The 15,720-nt window shown below is 37.5% G+C and overlaps 1 long non-coding RNA gene across 7 annotated transcripts in view; it reads right to left on the bottom strand.

Moving 5' to 3' along the window:
* The window catches only part of LOC144291728 (uncharacterized), a 68,129-nt gene that overhangs the window by 8,713 nt on the left and 43,696 nt on the right, over positions 1–15,720 (bottom strand). For 5 of the 7 annotated variants that reach the window (XR_013359186.1, XR_013359194.1, XR_013359166.1 and 2 more), the window contains exons 4-5: positions 3,439–3,482; positions 1,470–1,594 (exon numbers count right to left, since the gene is read on the bottom strand). This is a non-coding gene — a long non-coding RNA (uncharacterized LOC144291728). Of the gene's footprint in view, positions 1–1,469; positions 1,595–2,716; positions 2,746–3,438; positions 3,483–15,720 lie in introns of all 7 variants that reach the window. The other 2 variants (XR_013359198.1, XR_013359201.1) reach the window with 1 other exon arrangement.

Raw genomic sequence — 15,720 nt, 5'->3', positions numbered from 1 at the left:
AAACATAATTCCTTAAAATTTTGGAAGTGAACAGACTCTGAATGTTTAGTCCTTCCAAAAAAGGTAAGATGGGCTGTATAACTAGTTCACATTAAAACGGAAGCTAAATTTCTATTTCACTCACTTTTTATTTGGCATACTCATTTTTACATTTCTATGTTATTTCTATATTAGCTCTTTTAAAAACACATATTCTCCACTGAACATATCAGCCAGTTCCTTACTGATTCGCGGGTTTTTGTAAAAGGGTAACAAGAAAACATTGAAGGTCTTTTTAATGGAGAAATGGCATGACTCAAATTAGATTTTTAAAAGGTCTCTCCACTTTATAGAGACTGGATTAGAAGTGTGCAACAGCAGACACTAGGAGAAATGTCGTGTTGAAACGATAGCTAGGGTTGGGGCAGGGCTCTCTAGATGGACACAGGCAGACAGACTGAAGATATATTTGAGGGTACAGTCCACAACATTCAGCGATAAATCTGATATGTGGTATATAAGAAAGAATGACTCTTGGCGTTAGCTTTTTCTCAATTAGGAATAATTTCGAGTCATTTTTTTCCCCCTTTGTATGAGGAACTTGTATCTTCATCGTATTAGTTCAGAACATACTCTACTAGTCAGTTTTCCCCACACTTCGCCAGTCTGTCAGTGCAATCGATTTGTCATCATCAGGGCTACTGTCCCCTTGCTGTCCTGCCTCTGGGTGGATTATCACCCACTCCCCAGAGGAATTACAATCAGCCCTTCAACAGCATGGGTTTGAACTGCACCAGTCCACTTATATGTGGTTTCTTTTCTTTTCTTCTCTTTTTTGATAAATACAGAGCAGTATTTATCAAAATACTGTATTTTGGAAATGTATTTTCTCTTCCTTATGATTTTCTTTTTTTTTTTTTAAGGATTTTATTTATTTATTCATGACAGACACAGAAAGAGAGAGAGAGAGAGGCAGAGACACAACACAGGCAGAGGGAGAAGCAGGCTCCATGCAGGGAGCCCAACGTGGGACTCCATCCCAGGTCTCCAGGATCACACCCCGGGCCGAAGGCGGCACTAAACCGCTGAGCCACCAGGGCTGCCCTTCCTTATGATTTTCTTAATGACATTTTCTTTCTCTAGCTACTTTAGGATTACAATAAATAATACATATAATATACAAAATACATTAATCTACTGTTTTATCAATCAGGCTCTGGTCAGCATGAGGCTATTAGTAGTCAAGTTTGGGGACAGTCAAAAGTTAGACTTGGATTTTCAACTATGTGGGAGTTGGTACCCCTCACGCCCGCATTGTTCAAGGGTCAGCTATATATGTAATTCAAACCATCATGCAGTATGCCTTAAACCTACACAGTGATGTATGTCAATTATTTTTTCCTAAAACTAAGGGTAAAAGAACTCCCTTGATCCAGCAATAAAAAGACAAATAGTCAGATTTTAAAATGGGAAAAACAGTTTGACTATACCTCCTTTCTCCAGAGAAGATGAATGGCTGGCCCGTAAGTACGTGCAAAGATGCTCAGCATCATTAGTTGTCAGGGAAATGCAAATCAAAACCACAGCAAGGTTTCAGCTGACACCATCAGGATGACTATTATCAAACAGACATGCAAGAACAAGTGTTGGTGACAATGTGGAAAAACTGAAACTCTCATATATTGCTAGTAGGATGTGAGATGATACTGCCACTATGGAAAATAGTTGGCAGCACCTCAAAATATTACACACAGAGGTACTATACTACCCAGCAATTCCCACATAAAAAACTAAGGAAAACTGATGTCCAAAAAAACTACATGAATAGTAGAAACAACCTCAATGCCCATCAACTGATGAAAGGATAAACAAAAGGTGGCCTATCCACACAATGGAATACTTTTTGGCAAAAAAATAAAAGAATGAAGTACTGACACATACAATAAGGGTGAACCTTTAAAACACTGAGCTAATGAAGAAAGCCAGACACTAAAGGCCACATATTATATGATTCTGTTTATATAAAAATAGCCAGAATAGGCCAGGGACTGAGGGAAAGTGTGAGGTGGGGGTAGGGCGTGCCTAATAATGGGCTTGGGTTTCTTTTTGGCATGATAAAATATTCTAAAATTAGATTTTGGTGATAGTTACACAATTTTTAAAATACGATAAAAACGGAATCCTTGGGTGGCGCAGCGGTTTGGCGCCTGCCTTTGGCCCAGGGCGCGATCCTGGAGACCCGGGATCGAATCCCACGTCGGGCTCCCGGTGCATGGAGCCTGCTTCTCCCTCTGCCTATGTCTCTGCCTCTCTCTCTCTCTCTCTGTGACTATCATAAATAAATAAAAATTTAAAAAAATAAGATAAAAACATTAAATATGTACATTTTAAATGAGTGAATTTTAAGGTATTTAATTATATATCAATAAAAAGCATATTCACAGTGGACCACCTGGGTGGCTCAGTGGATTAAGCATCCGATTGTTGATTTTGGCTCAGGCTGTGGTCTCAGGGTAGTGAGATGGAGCCCGAATCAGGCCCCATGCTCAGCAGGGAGTCTGCTTCTCTCCCTCTCTTGCTCCCTTTGCCCCTACTCCCCTTCGCACTCTCTCTCCCCAAAGTAAATAAATAAATCTTTTTTTAAAAAAAGCATATTCATAGCAGTAGTGTAACAACAGAAAATTGAAAATAATCCAAATATGATTCATTGAACAAATAAATCAACTTAAATATATACCTTAAATGTATACCTTACAATGTCCACAGCTGCAAAAATGAGAGAGCTATGTAAGAGTATAAATAGTGAAGAACCACAAAAACATATCCCTGAACAGTAGGAAGAAGGTACAGAAGTACACAGTAATTCTGTGTATGGAATTCAAATGGGTAAAACAATCAAAGTAACCTTTTTTACTTGATTATTCACCTAAAGGGGGACAATCAATGCCATAGTTAACAATTTTTCCATATTATAAAAACTTTAATTTTTAAAGTTAAAGATCATTTTGCTGTGTAAAAATACTTTCTCTCTAAAAATAAACACTATCAACATCTTAATTTCATTCCATACTTTATTTTACCAAATTCCTATTCAACAAAAGGTAAGAAAATAAATCTCTTGACCCCAGAAATGTCAACACAGGTGGTGAATAAATACTAAACATTATGAAAACACCCACTAAACATCAAAAACAAAGGGGTTAGTCCATACTCTATCCCACTGCGAGTGATGGCAGGTTAAAGGAGAACAACTGAAGGCAGGAGCCTCTATTCTACGAAAGACTTCATAGAACCTCATGAACTTGAAGATCTTCTGTTTCAAGTAGAAACAAGTTATGAAATAGAAAACCTTCACAAGTGAACTGCCTTTCAAGGCCATTTTCTCTTTTCACAATTCTCTACTCGTATCTTTACAGTATGAGTAAATGAGAAATAAAGCTACAGTGCTCCCACACTTACCAATTTTCTAGGTGATTTACAAGGTGATTTGTGTGGTACCCTTTCTGAAAGAGAAGTGAGGGATAAGGTCAGCGGGTTTCTGAGTTCTACTAACAGGAGATTCTGGTTTAATGAGTTTTAAACATCTGGATATTTTAAAAGGAATCACAGGGAATTCTAAGGAAACCACTGAATTAGAGACTTCTAACTCTCAGTGCCAACTTTACATTGTAAAATATGATAACTGTGTGAAGCAACCAGTTAGTTAGCAACATCAGAGTGATACTGGGCTGGTCAGGTCATCAAACCACAGATCTTGGAATATAAACATAGCCTGGTCCAAGATATGCAGAATAGCTGCTTAATCTAGTAAGAAAAACTGAACTCACATCCCATTAGGAAAACCCAACAGGTGCTGAACACAAAATCAGTAGCCACAATGCATTGTTTAAGTAACATACATTCTTCAAGGTACTTACTCCCAAGGAAAATGAGAAATTACAGGCTAAAGAGTCCTCATTCTCTAGGTATGTGGTAATATTTACCTTTTAGATAAGTGTAAATAATCTCTATGGTGTGATTGGGTCTCAGTTTTTACCTAAAGCTTTTCATGCCTTTTTGCAAAAATGGATATTAGGAATCAAGAGAGAATCCAGATTTGTCGATTTCTCTAACTTGGCAATGAAGCAGTAGCATGGTATGTAAATAACAGAACTAAGGCACAGGTTTAACTCACATATCTTATCCATTTGTGGTTATTTAGATAATAGTCATTTCCTACAGATTTCACAGAAATTTTAGAAGTAGCATGGTATGTAAATAACAGAACTAAGGCACAGGTTTAACTCACATATCTTACCCATTTGTGGTTATTTAGATAATAGTCATTTCCTACAGATTTCACAGAAATTTTAGAAGTAATTAGATTTTTTTTTTTTTTTAACGGTTGTCTCATAAAATTCTCACATTCCTTTTAAGGTAGATTCTCTTGGGTTTTCCATGGATGACACAATATAAGCAGACATGTATTGATGGAAAGCCAGAAGAATTACCCAAAAAGGAAGAAAAGAGGGCCAACCACAGTAGTCCAGGTGTGTGACAGACTTGAATCATCTTTGGGGTCTGCAAGCTCCCACCCCCAATACCACCAGGCCTCTCTGCAGCATGGCAGGCCTGCTAGTCTAGTCCCTCTTTCCACTAAACATCAATATGTCTTTTTGTTTTTTTTTATTCTTTCAGGAAGAAGAAAAATAATATGAGAATAAGAAAACAAACAATTTGATTTAAAAATGGCCAAAGAGGGATGTCTGGGTGGGTCAGTGGTCAAGCATCTGACTCTTGGTTCCAGCTCAGGTTGTAATTTCAGGGTCATGAGATGGAGCCCTGTGCTCAGCGCAATCGGCTTGAAATTATCTCTCTCCCTTGCCCCTGCCACCACATTCTCTCATTCCCCCCTTTCTCAAATAAGTCAATCTTTTAAAAATGGCCAAAACCTTAACAGATACCTCACTAAAGAAGATATATAAATGGCAAATAAATATACAAAGAGATGTTCCACTTCCTATGTCATCAGGGAAATACAGGTTAAAACAACGAGATACTACTACATACCTACTAGAATGGCCAAAATCTGGAACATGGACAACACCAAGTGCTGACAGGGACGCAGAGTGCAGGAACTTGCATTCACTGCTAGTAGGAATGCAAAATGGTGCCACTGCCTCAGAAGACAGTTTGGCAGTTTCTTAAAAAACTAAACATGCTCTTAACACAAGATCTAGCAATTGTGCCCCTTTGTATTTATCCAAAGGAGTGGAAAACTTATGCACATACAAAAACCTACATATGAACATTTATTGCAGCTTTGTTCATAATTACCAAAAGTTGGGAGCAACCAAGATGTTTTCCAGTAGGTAAATGGAAACTGTAGTATATTCAGACAATTGAATATTATTCAGAGCTAAAAAGAAAAGAGCTATCCAACCACGAAAAGACATGGAGGAACCTTAAATGCATATTGCTAAGTGAAAGCAGCCAATCTGAGAAGGTGTGATGCCAATTATATGACTTGCAGAAAAGGCAAAACTATGGAGACAGTACAAAGATCAGTGGTTATGGGTGGTAGGAGGGCTGAACAGGTGGAGCCCAGAGGGGTTTTTAGGGCAGTGAAAATACTCTACATGATATTGCAATGATGGATACATGTCATACACGTTTTTTAAAAATTTAAAAAATAAAAAATAAATGGCAGCACCAAAAGTTGTGTTCAACTCCATTAAAAAAAAAAAAGACTGAATTTCTTGGCAGTCCACCACGATAGGAGCTTAAAGGAAATCTATTACAGAAAAATAAAGAAGATACAGTAGTTTCTTATATTCCCTTATTATAGAATACTAAATTTTTTACAATAACATCATTGGTAGAAAAATTGCCTATATGTACACCTTACTTTTTCAGCCCAAGTTTAGATGCTAAGAACTCTTCCATGAAACTACTAACCCATGTTTCCAATTTGAGAAAATCATATATAGAACCATCAAGAGATTTGATGCAGTGGCCACAGCAGAACATACGTTGTGTATACAATACAGAGACTAAAGCACAGTAAATTGCTCCAAGTTACACATACAAGTCAGTCACTTCTCACTTATAGTGGAACAAAACCAAAGAGGAGTGAAATATAAAAATGTCAGACCTCCACCTGTGAAAGCATCTTTTGAACAGTACCTAGGTCAAGAGAAAATGTACACTAACTAAACAAAGGAAAGAGTCACCCTAAATGAATTCAGTTAACCCGCGATGCAATGATTCCAGTATGATTTCCTCCTCCTTTTAAACACGGGACTAAGGAAAACTCCTGGGCTCAGTCTCACTGAAATATAATGTTGGGAGTAAGGTGGATTTAAGTGTTTGAAGTGTTCAAGTGTTTTACAGATTTATTTTGTTTTTGAAGATAGATTGATTTGAGAGAAAGAGCAGAAGAGGGGGAACAGGGGGGAGGGCAGAGGGAGAAAGAGAATCTCAAGCAGACTCCCCACTAGCATGGAGCCCAACTCAGAGCTCGATCTCATGACCCTGAGACCATGACCTGAGCCAAAATGAAGAGTTGGATGCTTAACTGACTGAGCCACCCAGGAGCCCTTAAAAAGAAAGCTATAGACACTCACTCTTTCTTATATCTCCTGGATCTTTCTCTCATCCTCTTGCATCTTATTCACTTCTTGCTTTTATTTAAAATTTTTCAGTTGAGTAAGCCTTAAAAATCTAAATGCAAAGCTTTGAAAATATTTTCCTTTTTTTAAAAAAGATTTTATTTATTTATTCAGAGAGAGAGAGAGAGAGAGACAGGCAGAGGGAGAAGCAGGTTCCATGCAGGGAGCCCAATGTGGGACTAGATCCCGGGTCTCCAGGATCACACCCTGGGTTGCAGGCGGCACTAAGCAGCTGTGCAACCGGGGCTGCCCAATATTTTCCTTTTTATACAGGAAGCCAACTTCATCCCAGGTGGACTGCTCAAACTCACCCCACAGAGAGTGAAGACATTCTTCCAAAATTTCACCCTGAATTGCTCCTTCATTGAAACAAGAGTACATGTGGATTTAAAGTAGTTGAAGTTGCTACAAAACAAAGCCTATGTGTCTGTGATGATTTACTGCTCACATAGAACATCTCTGACTTCCATGGAACCACATGCCTGACCTCTTCACAAAGTCCAACGTCACAAAGCCTTTCCCATGACTTGATACCAAGCATCATATATGGGTAAAATTGCAACACACAATTATGAATTAGACTAATGAGTAATCGTGGGCTGTCCCTGGAAAGAAAACAAAGGAGCATTTCTAACTCCAGGGAGAAAACCCAACGCTTCATAAGAACTGTCAAAGTACATATCAGGAAGACATAAAATTTCCTGAATTTCAAGTCTGAATTTGTTTTTTACAACTCTGGACACTAAAAAGCCTCCAAAAGCCTAATGAGGTAGACTTGGCAGGACAGTTGCAGCCATCAAAAGAAAAGAATGTAAAAAATATTTATTCATTGCCTCATTGCCAAGGTCAGAGGTTGCTACCTCCTGTTCTCTAGGATTTTGATGGATTCCTGTCTCATATTCAGGTCTTTCATCCATTTTGAGCCTATTTTTGTGTATGGTGTAAGAAAATGGCCCAGTCTCATTCTTCTGCATGTGGCTGTCCAGTTTTCCCAGCACCATTTGTTGAAGATACTGTCTTTTTTTTCCATTGGATATTCTTTCCTCCTTTGTCAAAAATGAGTTGACCATCGAGGTGAGAGCCCATTTCTGGGTTCCCTATTCTGTTCCCTTGATCCATATGTCTGTTTTTGTGCCAGTACCATATTGTCTTGATCACAGCTTTGTAATACAGCTTGAAGTCTGGAATTGTGATGCTACCAGCTACAGTATTCTTTTTCTGTATTCCTTTGGCTATTCAGGGTCTCTTCTGGTCCATACAAATTTTAGGATTATTTGTTCCAGCTTTGTGAAAAATGTTAATGGTATTTTGATAGAGATTACATTGAATGTATAGATTGCCCCAGGTAGTATAGACATTTTAACAATCCGTCATTCCAATCCATGAGCATGGAACATTTTTCCATTTCTTTGTGTCTTCCTCAATTTCTTTCATGAGTGTTCTATAGTTTTCTGAGTACTGCTTCTTTGTCTCTTTGGTTAGATTTATTCCTAGGTATCTTATGGTTTTTGGCATTGAGTAGATGCAAATCAAAACCAAATGAGGTACCACCTCACACTGACCAGAATGGCTAAAATTAACAAGTTAGAAAATGACAGATGTTGGTGAGGAGGCAGAGAAAGGTGAGCCCTTGTACACTGCTGGTGAGAATGCAAGCTGGTACAGCCACTCTGAAAAACAGGAGGTTCCTCAAAAAGTTGAAAATAGAGCTACCCTACCACCCAGCAATTGCACTATTATAGATTTACTCCAAAGATACAAATGTAGTGATCCGATGGGGCACCTGCACCCCAATGTTTCTAGCAGCAATGTCGACAAACTGTGAAAAGAGCCCAGATGTCCAACAACACATGAATGGATAAAGGTGTGGTATGTACATATATAATGGAATATTACTCAACCATTAAAAAATGAAATCTTGCCATTTGCAATGACATGGATGGAACTAGAGGGTATTCCGCTAAGTGAAATAAGTCAATCAGACAAAGACAATTATCGTATGATCTCACTCATATGTTGAATTTAAGAAACAAAATAGGGATCATAGGAGGAGGGAGGGAAAAATAAAACAAGATGAAATCAGAGAGGGAGACAAACCATAAGAGACTTAATCATAGGAAACTGAGAGTTGCTAGAGGGGGAGGGAATGGAGGGGATGGGGTAACTGGGTGATAGGCATTAAGGAGGGCACATGATGTACTGAGCACTGGGTGTTATATAAAACTGATGAATCACTGACCTCTACCTCTAACACCAATAATACACTATATGTTAATTAGTATTCATTTCTTTAAATGGTGGGGCTGTCCTGGGAAATTGCATTGACCATAAAGCAGTGGAGACTGTGGAACAGAACACAAACTGAACTAGTAATCAAAAGCCATATCCCAGTAAAAGTGTAACTAAGACCTTCTCTGATTTTCCATCTGTATAATGGGCATAATAGCTCCAAAGCTACCTATTTCACAAGCACATGCTACAATAGATATATGGATATATGTAAGGCTTTGTTCTTATTGATTAATTGAAGGTTTAAGTCCACTCTTTAACCATTTAGTGATCTGTTTAGCTCACAAACAGGCACTTTCTTAGGTTCTCAAAATATAGATCATTCAAGAAATTTAAGTCCTATCTTTGGTTAAAGTTATTCAATGGCTTTCCTTATATACATTTTACTAAACTAGAACAATACAGTCAACAAATTATTTCATTTGTTTTCATTTTCAACTATGATTTTCATTTTCATTTTCAACTATGATTAAATAACCTTTTGTTAGGATGCAACCATCTCTTAAGAAGATGTGTGTATGTGTATCTATTTCCTAGCTGAGCCTCCAAGAGGACCTAGATTCAGTGACACACTAGTCGCAATGAGCACATCTGGCACCCAGATCTTGATTTCTAAACACTATTCTCCACTCAAAAGATCAAGGCTCTTGGGATAAATGGTTGATTCAAAGGCTAAAGTAAGGAAAGTACAAGATGAACTCAGAACATCTTACTGTTTCAGAAAGTAAGAAGTCTAAAAATACAGTTAAAATTGGGACACTGTAAACATTAAAATAAATAATATCATCACCAGTTTATAATCCATTGGATGAAATAAGACTCTTAATTCCATGTTTTTTTAAATTTTATTTATTTATTCGTGAGAGACACGGAGAGAGAGAGAGAGAGAGAGAGAGACACAGGCAGAAGCTAGACACAGAGACAGAGTCATAGGCAGCCTCCCTGAGGTAGCCTGATGCAGGACTTGATCCCAGGACCCCGGAATCATGACCTGAGCCAAAGGCAGATGCTCAATCACTGAACCACCCAGGCACCATTCTTAATTCCATGTTAAAAGAAGGAAATAAAAGAAGGAAGAGGGGGAGGAAGGGAGAGACAGGGAAAGAGAAACTTTTTTGACAGAATGCCAAATGATGAAAGTAAAAAAAAAAAAAATTGGAGTTCAAAAAAATCCTTATTTTTTAAACATAATAGTAACAATTGATGGATGTATTTCTGAGAGAGCTATGAGAAGCCTGGATTTGGATGAGGAAACATGTAATCCTGGAGGTAATTGGCAGTCAGTCATATTATAACATTTTGTAGCATTTCAACATTCTTTTCAGCTCTCAACTTTAAGATAAAGATAAAAATAAAGAACCATGAAGATAAAATAGGAAAATGGTGGGGAAATGGGTCCTTGATGCTCTTTATGAGTTGGTGAATCGAACCAACCTTAACTCTGCCCTAATTCAAGACTTAGTTACATAAATCCTTATGTTTCCTGTATTCCTTACTCAGTTTTCTTACCTGCATGCAGAGCACACTTACTGATACAGACTTGTGATCTCAAAATTTAAGCTTGCCATTTAATAGGTTTCGTTTCAATGACACATTTGAAAGACTCACTCCAAGATCTAGTCATTATCACTACACAGACATTAGACTTTTCAGGGCCTCAGTCTCATTATTTGCTAGATGATTTTGAAAATAATAAATAGCTATAGGGATCCCTGTGTGGGTCAATGACTTAGCACCTGCCTTCAGCCCAGGGCATGATCCTGGAGTACTGGGATTGAGTCTCACATCAGGCTCCCTGCATGGAGCCTGTTTCTCCCTCTGCCTGTCCACTCCCCCGCCCCCCCCCCCCGCCTCTCTCTCTCCTCTCTGTCTCTCATGAATAAATAAAATCTTTAAAAAATAAATAATAAATAAATAGCTATAAGTCAATGGAGATACAAAATGCAAATATTGAAAACCCCATTAGTCTCTGAGTTGAGAGACCTGATAAAAAACAGCAACAGTGATTGTGTAAAAATAGGATTCTAAGTGATGTCCCTAACTCCCAGTAGACAGTCTACAATATAGTCAAAAGTTTTCTTTTACTCCTTTTTCCCCACTCAAAATTTTCCCACAGAAATACATTCCAGGGGCACTGGAGTGGTTTAGTCTGTTAAACGTCCCATTCTTGTTCTTAGCTCAGGTCTTGATCTAAGGGTCGTGAGTTCAAGCCCCACAGTGGGCTCCACGCTGGGCATGGAGAAAGAGAAAGAGAGAAAAAGAAAGAAGAAAGAAAGACAGACAGACAAACCAAAGCTCTATATAAATGTGGTTTTGAAACTGAAGGGTCATTCCAAGGGTATGTGAGTGTGTGCATTGTTTTACTGTGGGAGAGAACTACAGAAGAATACAACGGCATTCTAGTCCTTGTACAACAGTTATAATCTACTCTGGAATGACTGCCATAGTTTCACCTCCCATATTTTTCCTACTTTTATCCTTTCTTCTTAACTCTTTTCCTATTCTTCTTCACAGTATTTCTTCTTTCCTAAATCTATGATGCTCTTTGGGTCATTCAAGAGTTTTCATAATTCTCCTTGGAAGTTTGGTCCTTGGAGCTCATATACTTTTTCAATGTCAATTAATAAAGAAGTTTTCATCAAAAAATCATTTTGTTGGCTTAAAAATATGAGAAGCAATAGAATATGAGAACAACCTATTTGGAAATTTAGCATCATTAAAGAATGGAAGAACAAATAAACCATGAAAAGTATTTACATGTCCAGTCTAAAATCCTGGCTCAAATAACCTGTTGCTGAGATAAGGATAAATTAATTAATTGTATAACTTCAGCTAGTAGGACATATTTCTCTAAAAAAAAATGAAAAGAAGATAGCAAGTTGGCCTTTACATTTTAAAACACATTTTTCTTTCAAACCCAAATAAGGGAAAACTCTTACTCACATTTCTTATGAGCTTATTTTGTTACAACAAATATAGTTAGGCTATGCTTTGAAAAATTTTAAGTGATGAGGTGCCTGGGTGGCTTAGTTGTGAAGAGTCTGACTTTGGCTCAGGTCATGATCTCAGGGTCCTGAGATGGAGCCTGGCAATGGGCGCCACAATCAGCAGAGAGTCTGTTTGTCCCTCTTCCTCTATCCTTCCCCCTATTAGTACCCTCCCTTTCTCTCTCTCAAGTAAAAAATATATATTAAAAAAAAAAAGAAAAATTGTAAGTGATAACCTTCTCTGGATAGAGAAATGAACCCCCCAAACCAGGATTAACTGGTTTCTATACTTATTTTTGCCCTCTTTAAAAGCCTCTCTCCTCCTGTCTTTAAAGGTTCTTTAATCTTCAACTGTGTAAAAGGAAGCGAAATGTGCTAAGCAGATGAGGAACCTGAGGATGGGAGAGCCCCTGAAAAGCCAATAAGTATTCATTGGAAAGCACTGCAGACTGACTTGAGAATGGAAGCTAAAATTGGCAGTTTCTAAATCTAAAAACAGGTGAGGGAACGAAATATCCAGTAAACTTGGAAGAGATCAAAGCAGTCTATAAACTGATCATTATGAAGTTATCAGCTGGGGCTCACCTTTCAGAGACCATGCTGGGAGATCAAATTGAGCAGGACAGTGAAAACTGAGACAGGAGGAGAAAAGGCTCATGGGAAGAAGCCAGGAATGCTCAGAAAGCAAGCCACCATATTACCTAATGTAACCTAAAAATAACCCAAGGAGGAACTATGTGAAGCTAGAAATACTATCCTGAGCCATACCTCTTAAGAGTTGAGAAAAACTAGCTTCTCATAAAATTTGGAAAGACAAGAACTGAGGCCAAATATCATATCTTATTATAAGATTAAAAAAAGAGAATAAGGAGCAGAAAAACACTACCAATAATGAAAGCATGCCAAAAGGTGTGCCCATGTATCTGATCAAAACTACTTCAAAATGAGCAAACAGATATTAAGACCTGGTACAAGATATGAAAAGATACCAACAGAATCAGAAAAAAAGAAGCTCAAAAATGTAGTGAAGCTCATAAAAGAATCAGAAATAAAGTTTTTAAAAAGCATTTCACGGGATCCCTGGGTGGCGCAGCGGTTTGGCGCCTGCCTTTGGCCCAGGGAGCGATCCTGGAGACCCGGGATCGAATCCCACATCAGGCTCCCGGTGCATGGAGCCTGCTTCTCCCTCTGCCTGTGTCTCTGCCTCTCTCTCTCTCTCTCTCTCTGTGACTATCATAAATAAATTAAAAAAAAAAAAAAAAAAAAGCATTTCAGTAATGAAGAAAAAACAAAGAGCAAAACCATTTCAGTAATGAGGAATAAACAAGAGGAGCAAAAAAGCAACTAAACATAATACATAATGCCTGAAGAGAATTATAAGGTGGAAATAAACATTACATTAAAAATTAAAAAGAATGAAGATATAAATCAAAAAAGAACAAAGACAAAATTAAAAATGATTTAAGAGACTGAACAAAAACAAAGATACCCATTACTCATAATAGGAGCCTCTGAAAATAAGAAAATCTAAGCAAGGTTTGAGAACATTTGCTATAAATTGTAAATTCAGTAATGGAGGAGGGAATGGGGAAGGAGGGTAAGAAGAGCACATGCAGAGCAAACTTCTGTTTGGAGTAATCCTGGTTGGTAATAGCATTAGTATTACTACTATGAGTTTGTTGCGGTACAATGTGGAATAAATCAAGGGGATAATCATGGATGTTCAGCATGGAAGAAATGAGATGCAGGAGTGATAGAAAAGAAACTAAGTAAAAATCCTATAGTACTGGGATATCCACAGTGCTCAGATTGCGGTCTTAAAATATAATTTCCAGTAAAATAAGCCAGGGCTTTTTAAAGCATGCCCTCAATAGTGTGATTATCACCACTCCTCACCACCAAGGAAGAGAAATTTGGTTGGGGGTGGGGATGAAGAAATTCTTATATTACAGTAGTTTGTGGTCTTCAAAGCTTAACTCTACCTAAAAACAAAACAAAAATTTAAAAAGTATCTCTTAATATTTTATTTCTTTAATTAAGGCTATATTAATTTAATTTTAATTTATCATCCCTTGGGGGTGGTGGATAATTTTTTAAAAGGCTGAGAGACACTATCTCAGAAAAAGGCTGGAGAGGAAATACATAAAATAAATCTGGAATATTTTGTCATGCCAGAGAGGAGGAAGCTATCAAAGATTATTAGAGTTGTGTCAGAAGGACCCAAGAATCAACTTAAAGAGGACCCCATCTGCCAAAGATGGACAATTTGAGTTTCAATAAAGATAATAGCAATGGACTGAAATCTGCCAAATATATTATGTCTATAAATTCATAATGATACTAAAAAGTAGTCATTAGTTATACCTTCAGGGATTATTAGGGAACTAATTCATTATTTCATATCCTACCTTTTCATTATGCACTACACCATTATTTTGTGAACTCAGTGAATTAAGAGATACAGACTACTCACAAAAATCACAAAAAACAGAGACACCCAGACATAATGTGCCTCCCACCCCCACCGTCTTTCCAAACACCAGTTAGAGTCTTGCCAAAGGGACTGAACCTGAGTCAAATCAGGCTTCTGGGTCCATCTTGCAAATACTATGCCAGGAAACAAAACTGATTTTTAAAAAATGATGAGTTCTTGTCAAAAGGGCACAGAACATCTTAAAGTCTTACTGGCCAAACAGCATCAATTTGAGCATCAAAATAAATAATGATAGTAATGGGTTTTAACTCATTGAATAAGATAACAATCCATGTGTCATGCTGATAGGAAGGAAGGAAGAAGGGAAGAAGGAGGAGAGGAAGGAGGAAAGGAGAGATAAAAGGCAATATTTAATAATATATCCATTTAGAATAAATATGAAAAGAATGATGGGATTAAAAACTGCTGCCATGGCAGTGACAACTGAACCATGTAAACACTAACAACAGATGCTAAAACTAATAGGATAAAGTTTGCTGAAAAACAGGAAATTTGCATAATCTCAATGCATCTCCCCCCACAAAGTACTTAGTAACTACAGAGGGATTAAAAATAAGTACTTTACATTAAAGAAAACCGAACCTTTACAATAACAAAAACCTTAACCAAGTGATTTCATTTAACAACACTAACAATGGGACAAATTGACACTGGATGGCTCCCGATGTGATATACACGGAGCAGAACAAAGCACCTGTGTGATATTCCTGCTAAAAATGCATACATGGAATTTAATAATGAGGAAACATCAGACTCCTACATAGAGGGACCTTTGATGGAAACAACAACAAGAAGCCTGTACTCTCCTAAAATCTCAAGGTCATAAAAGACAAGAAAGTATTTAGAGACTAGTCTAGACTGAATAAAAATAGAGAGACAGAACAACTAAAAGCAACATATGATCCCGGCGTGGGTCCTGAATCCACTTGTTAGAAAGGGCATCCATCCGTTGGGACAATTAGCAAAATTTAAATAAAGTCCCTAGATTCGATGATAAAATTGTGTCAAAGTTAATTTTCTCATTTAGATGGCTATACTGTGATTACCTAGGTTGTATTGTGGGGTTTTTTTAGAAACTGCATACTAACCTTTATAGGAAGAATGGCACATCTTGCCTATAACTTACGTTTAGTTGGTTCAGTAAAAGTAATAGTATATGTCTGTGCGCATGCCCACACATGCGGAGACAGACAGGCAGAATGACAAAGCAAATGTGATAAAATGTTAACATTTGGTAAAACTGGGTAAAGATACAGGATGGTTCTTTGACTAGTCATAACTTCTTTGAAAGCTAGATACTACTCCAAAACAAAAGGTTAAA

This window comes from Canis aureus, chromosome 2 (assembly GCF_053574225.1).
Source record: "Canis aureus isolate CA01 chromosome 2, VMU_Caureus_v.1.0, whole genome shotgun sequence".
Taxonomy (NCBI): domain Eukaryota; kingdom Metazoa; phylum Chordata; class Mammalia; order Carnivora; family Canidae; genus Canis; species Canis aureus.
The sequence above is the reverse complement of the archived record's forward strand: the minus strand, read 5'-3'. Positions and strand labels throughout refer to the sequence as shown.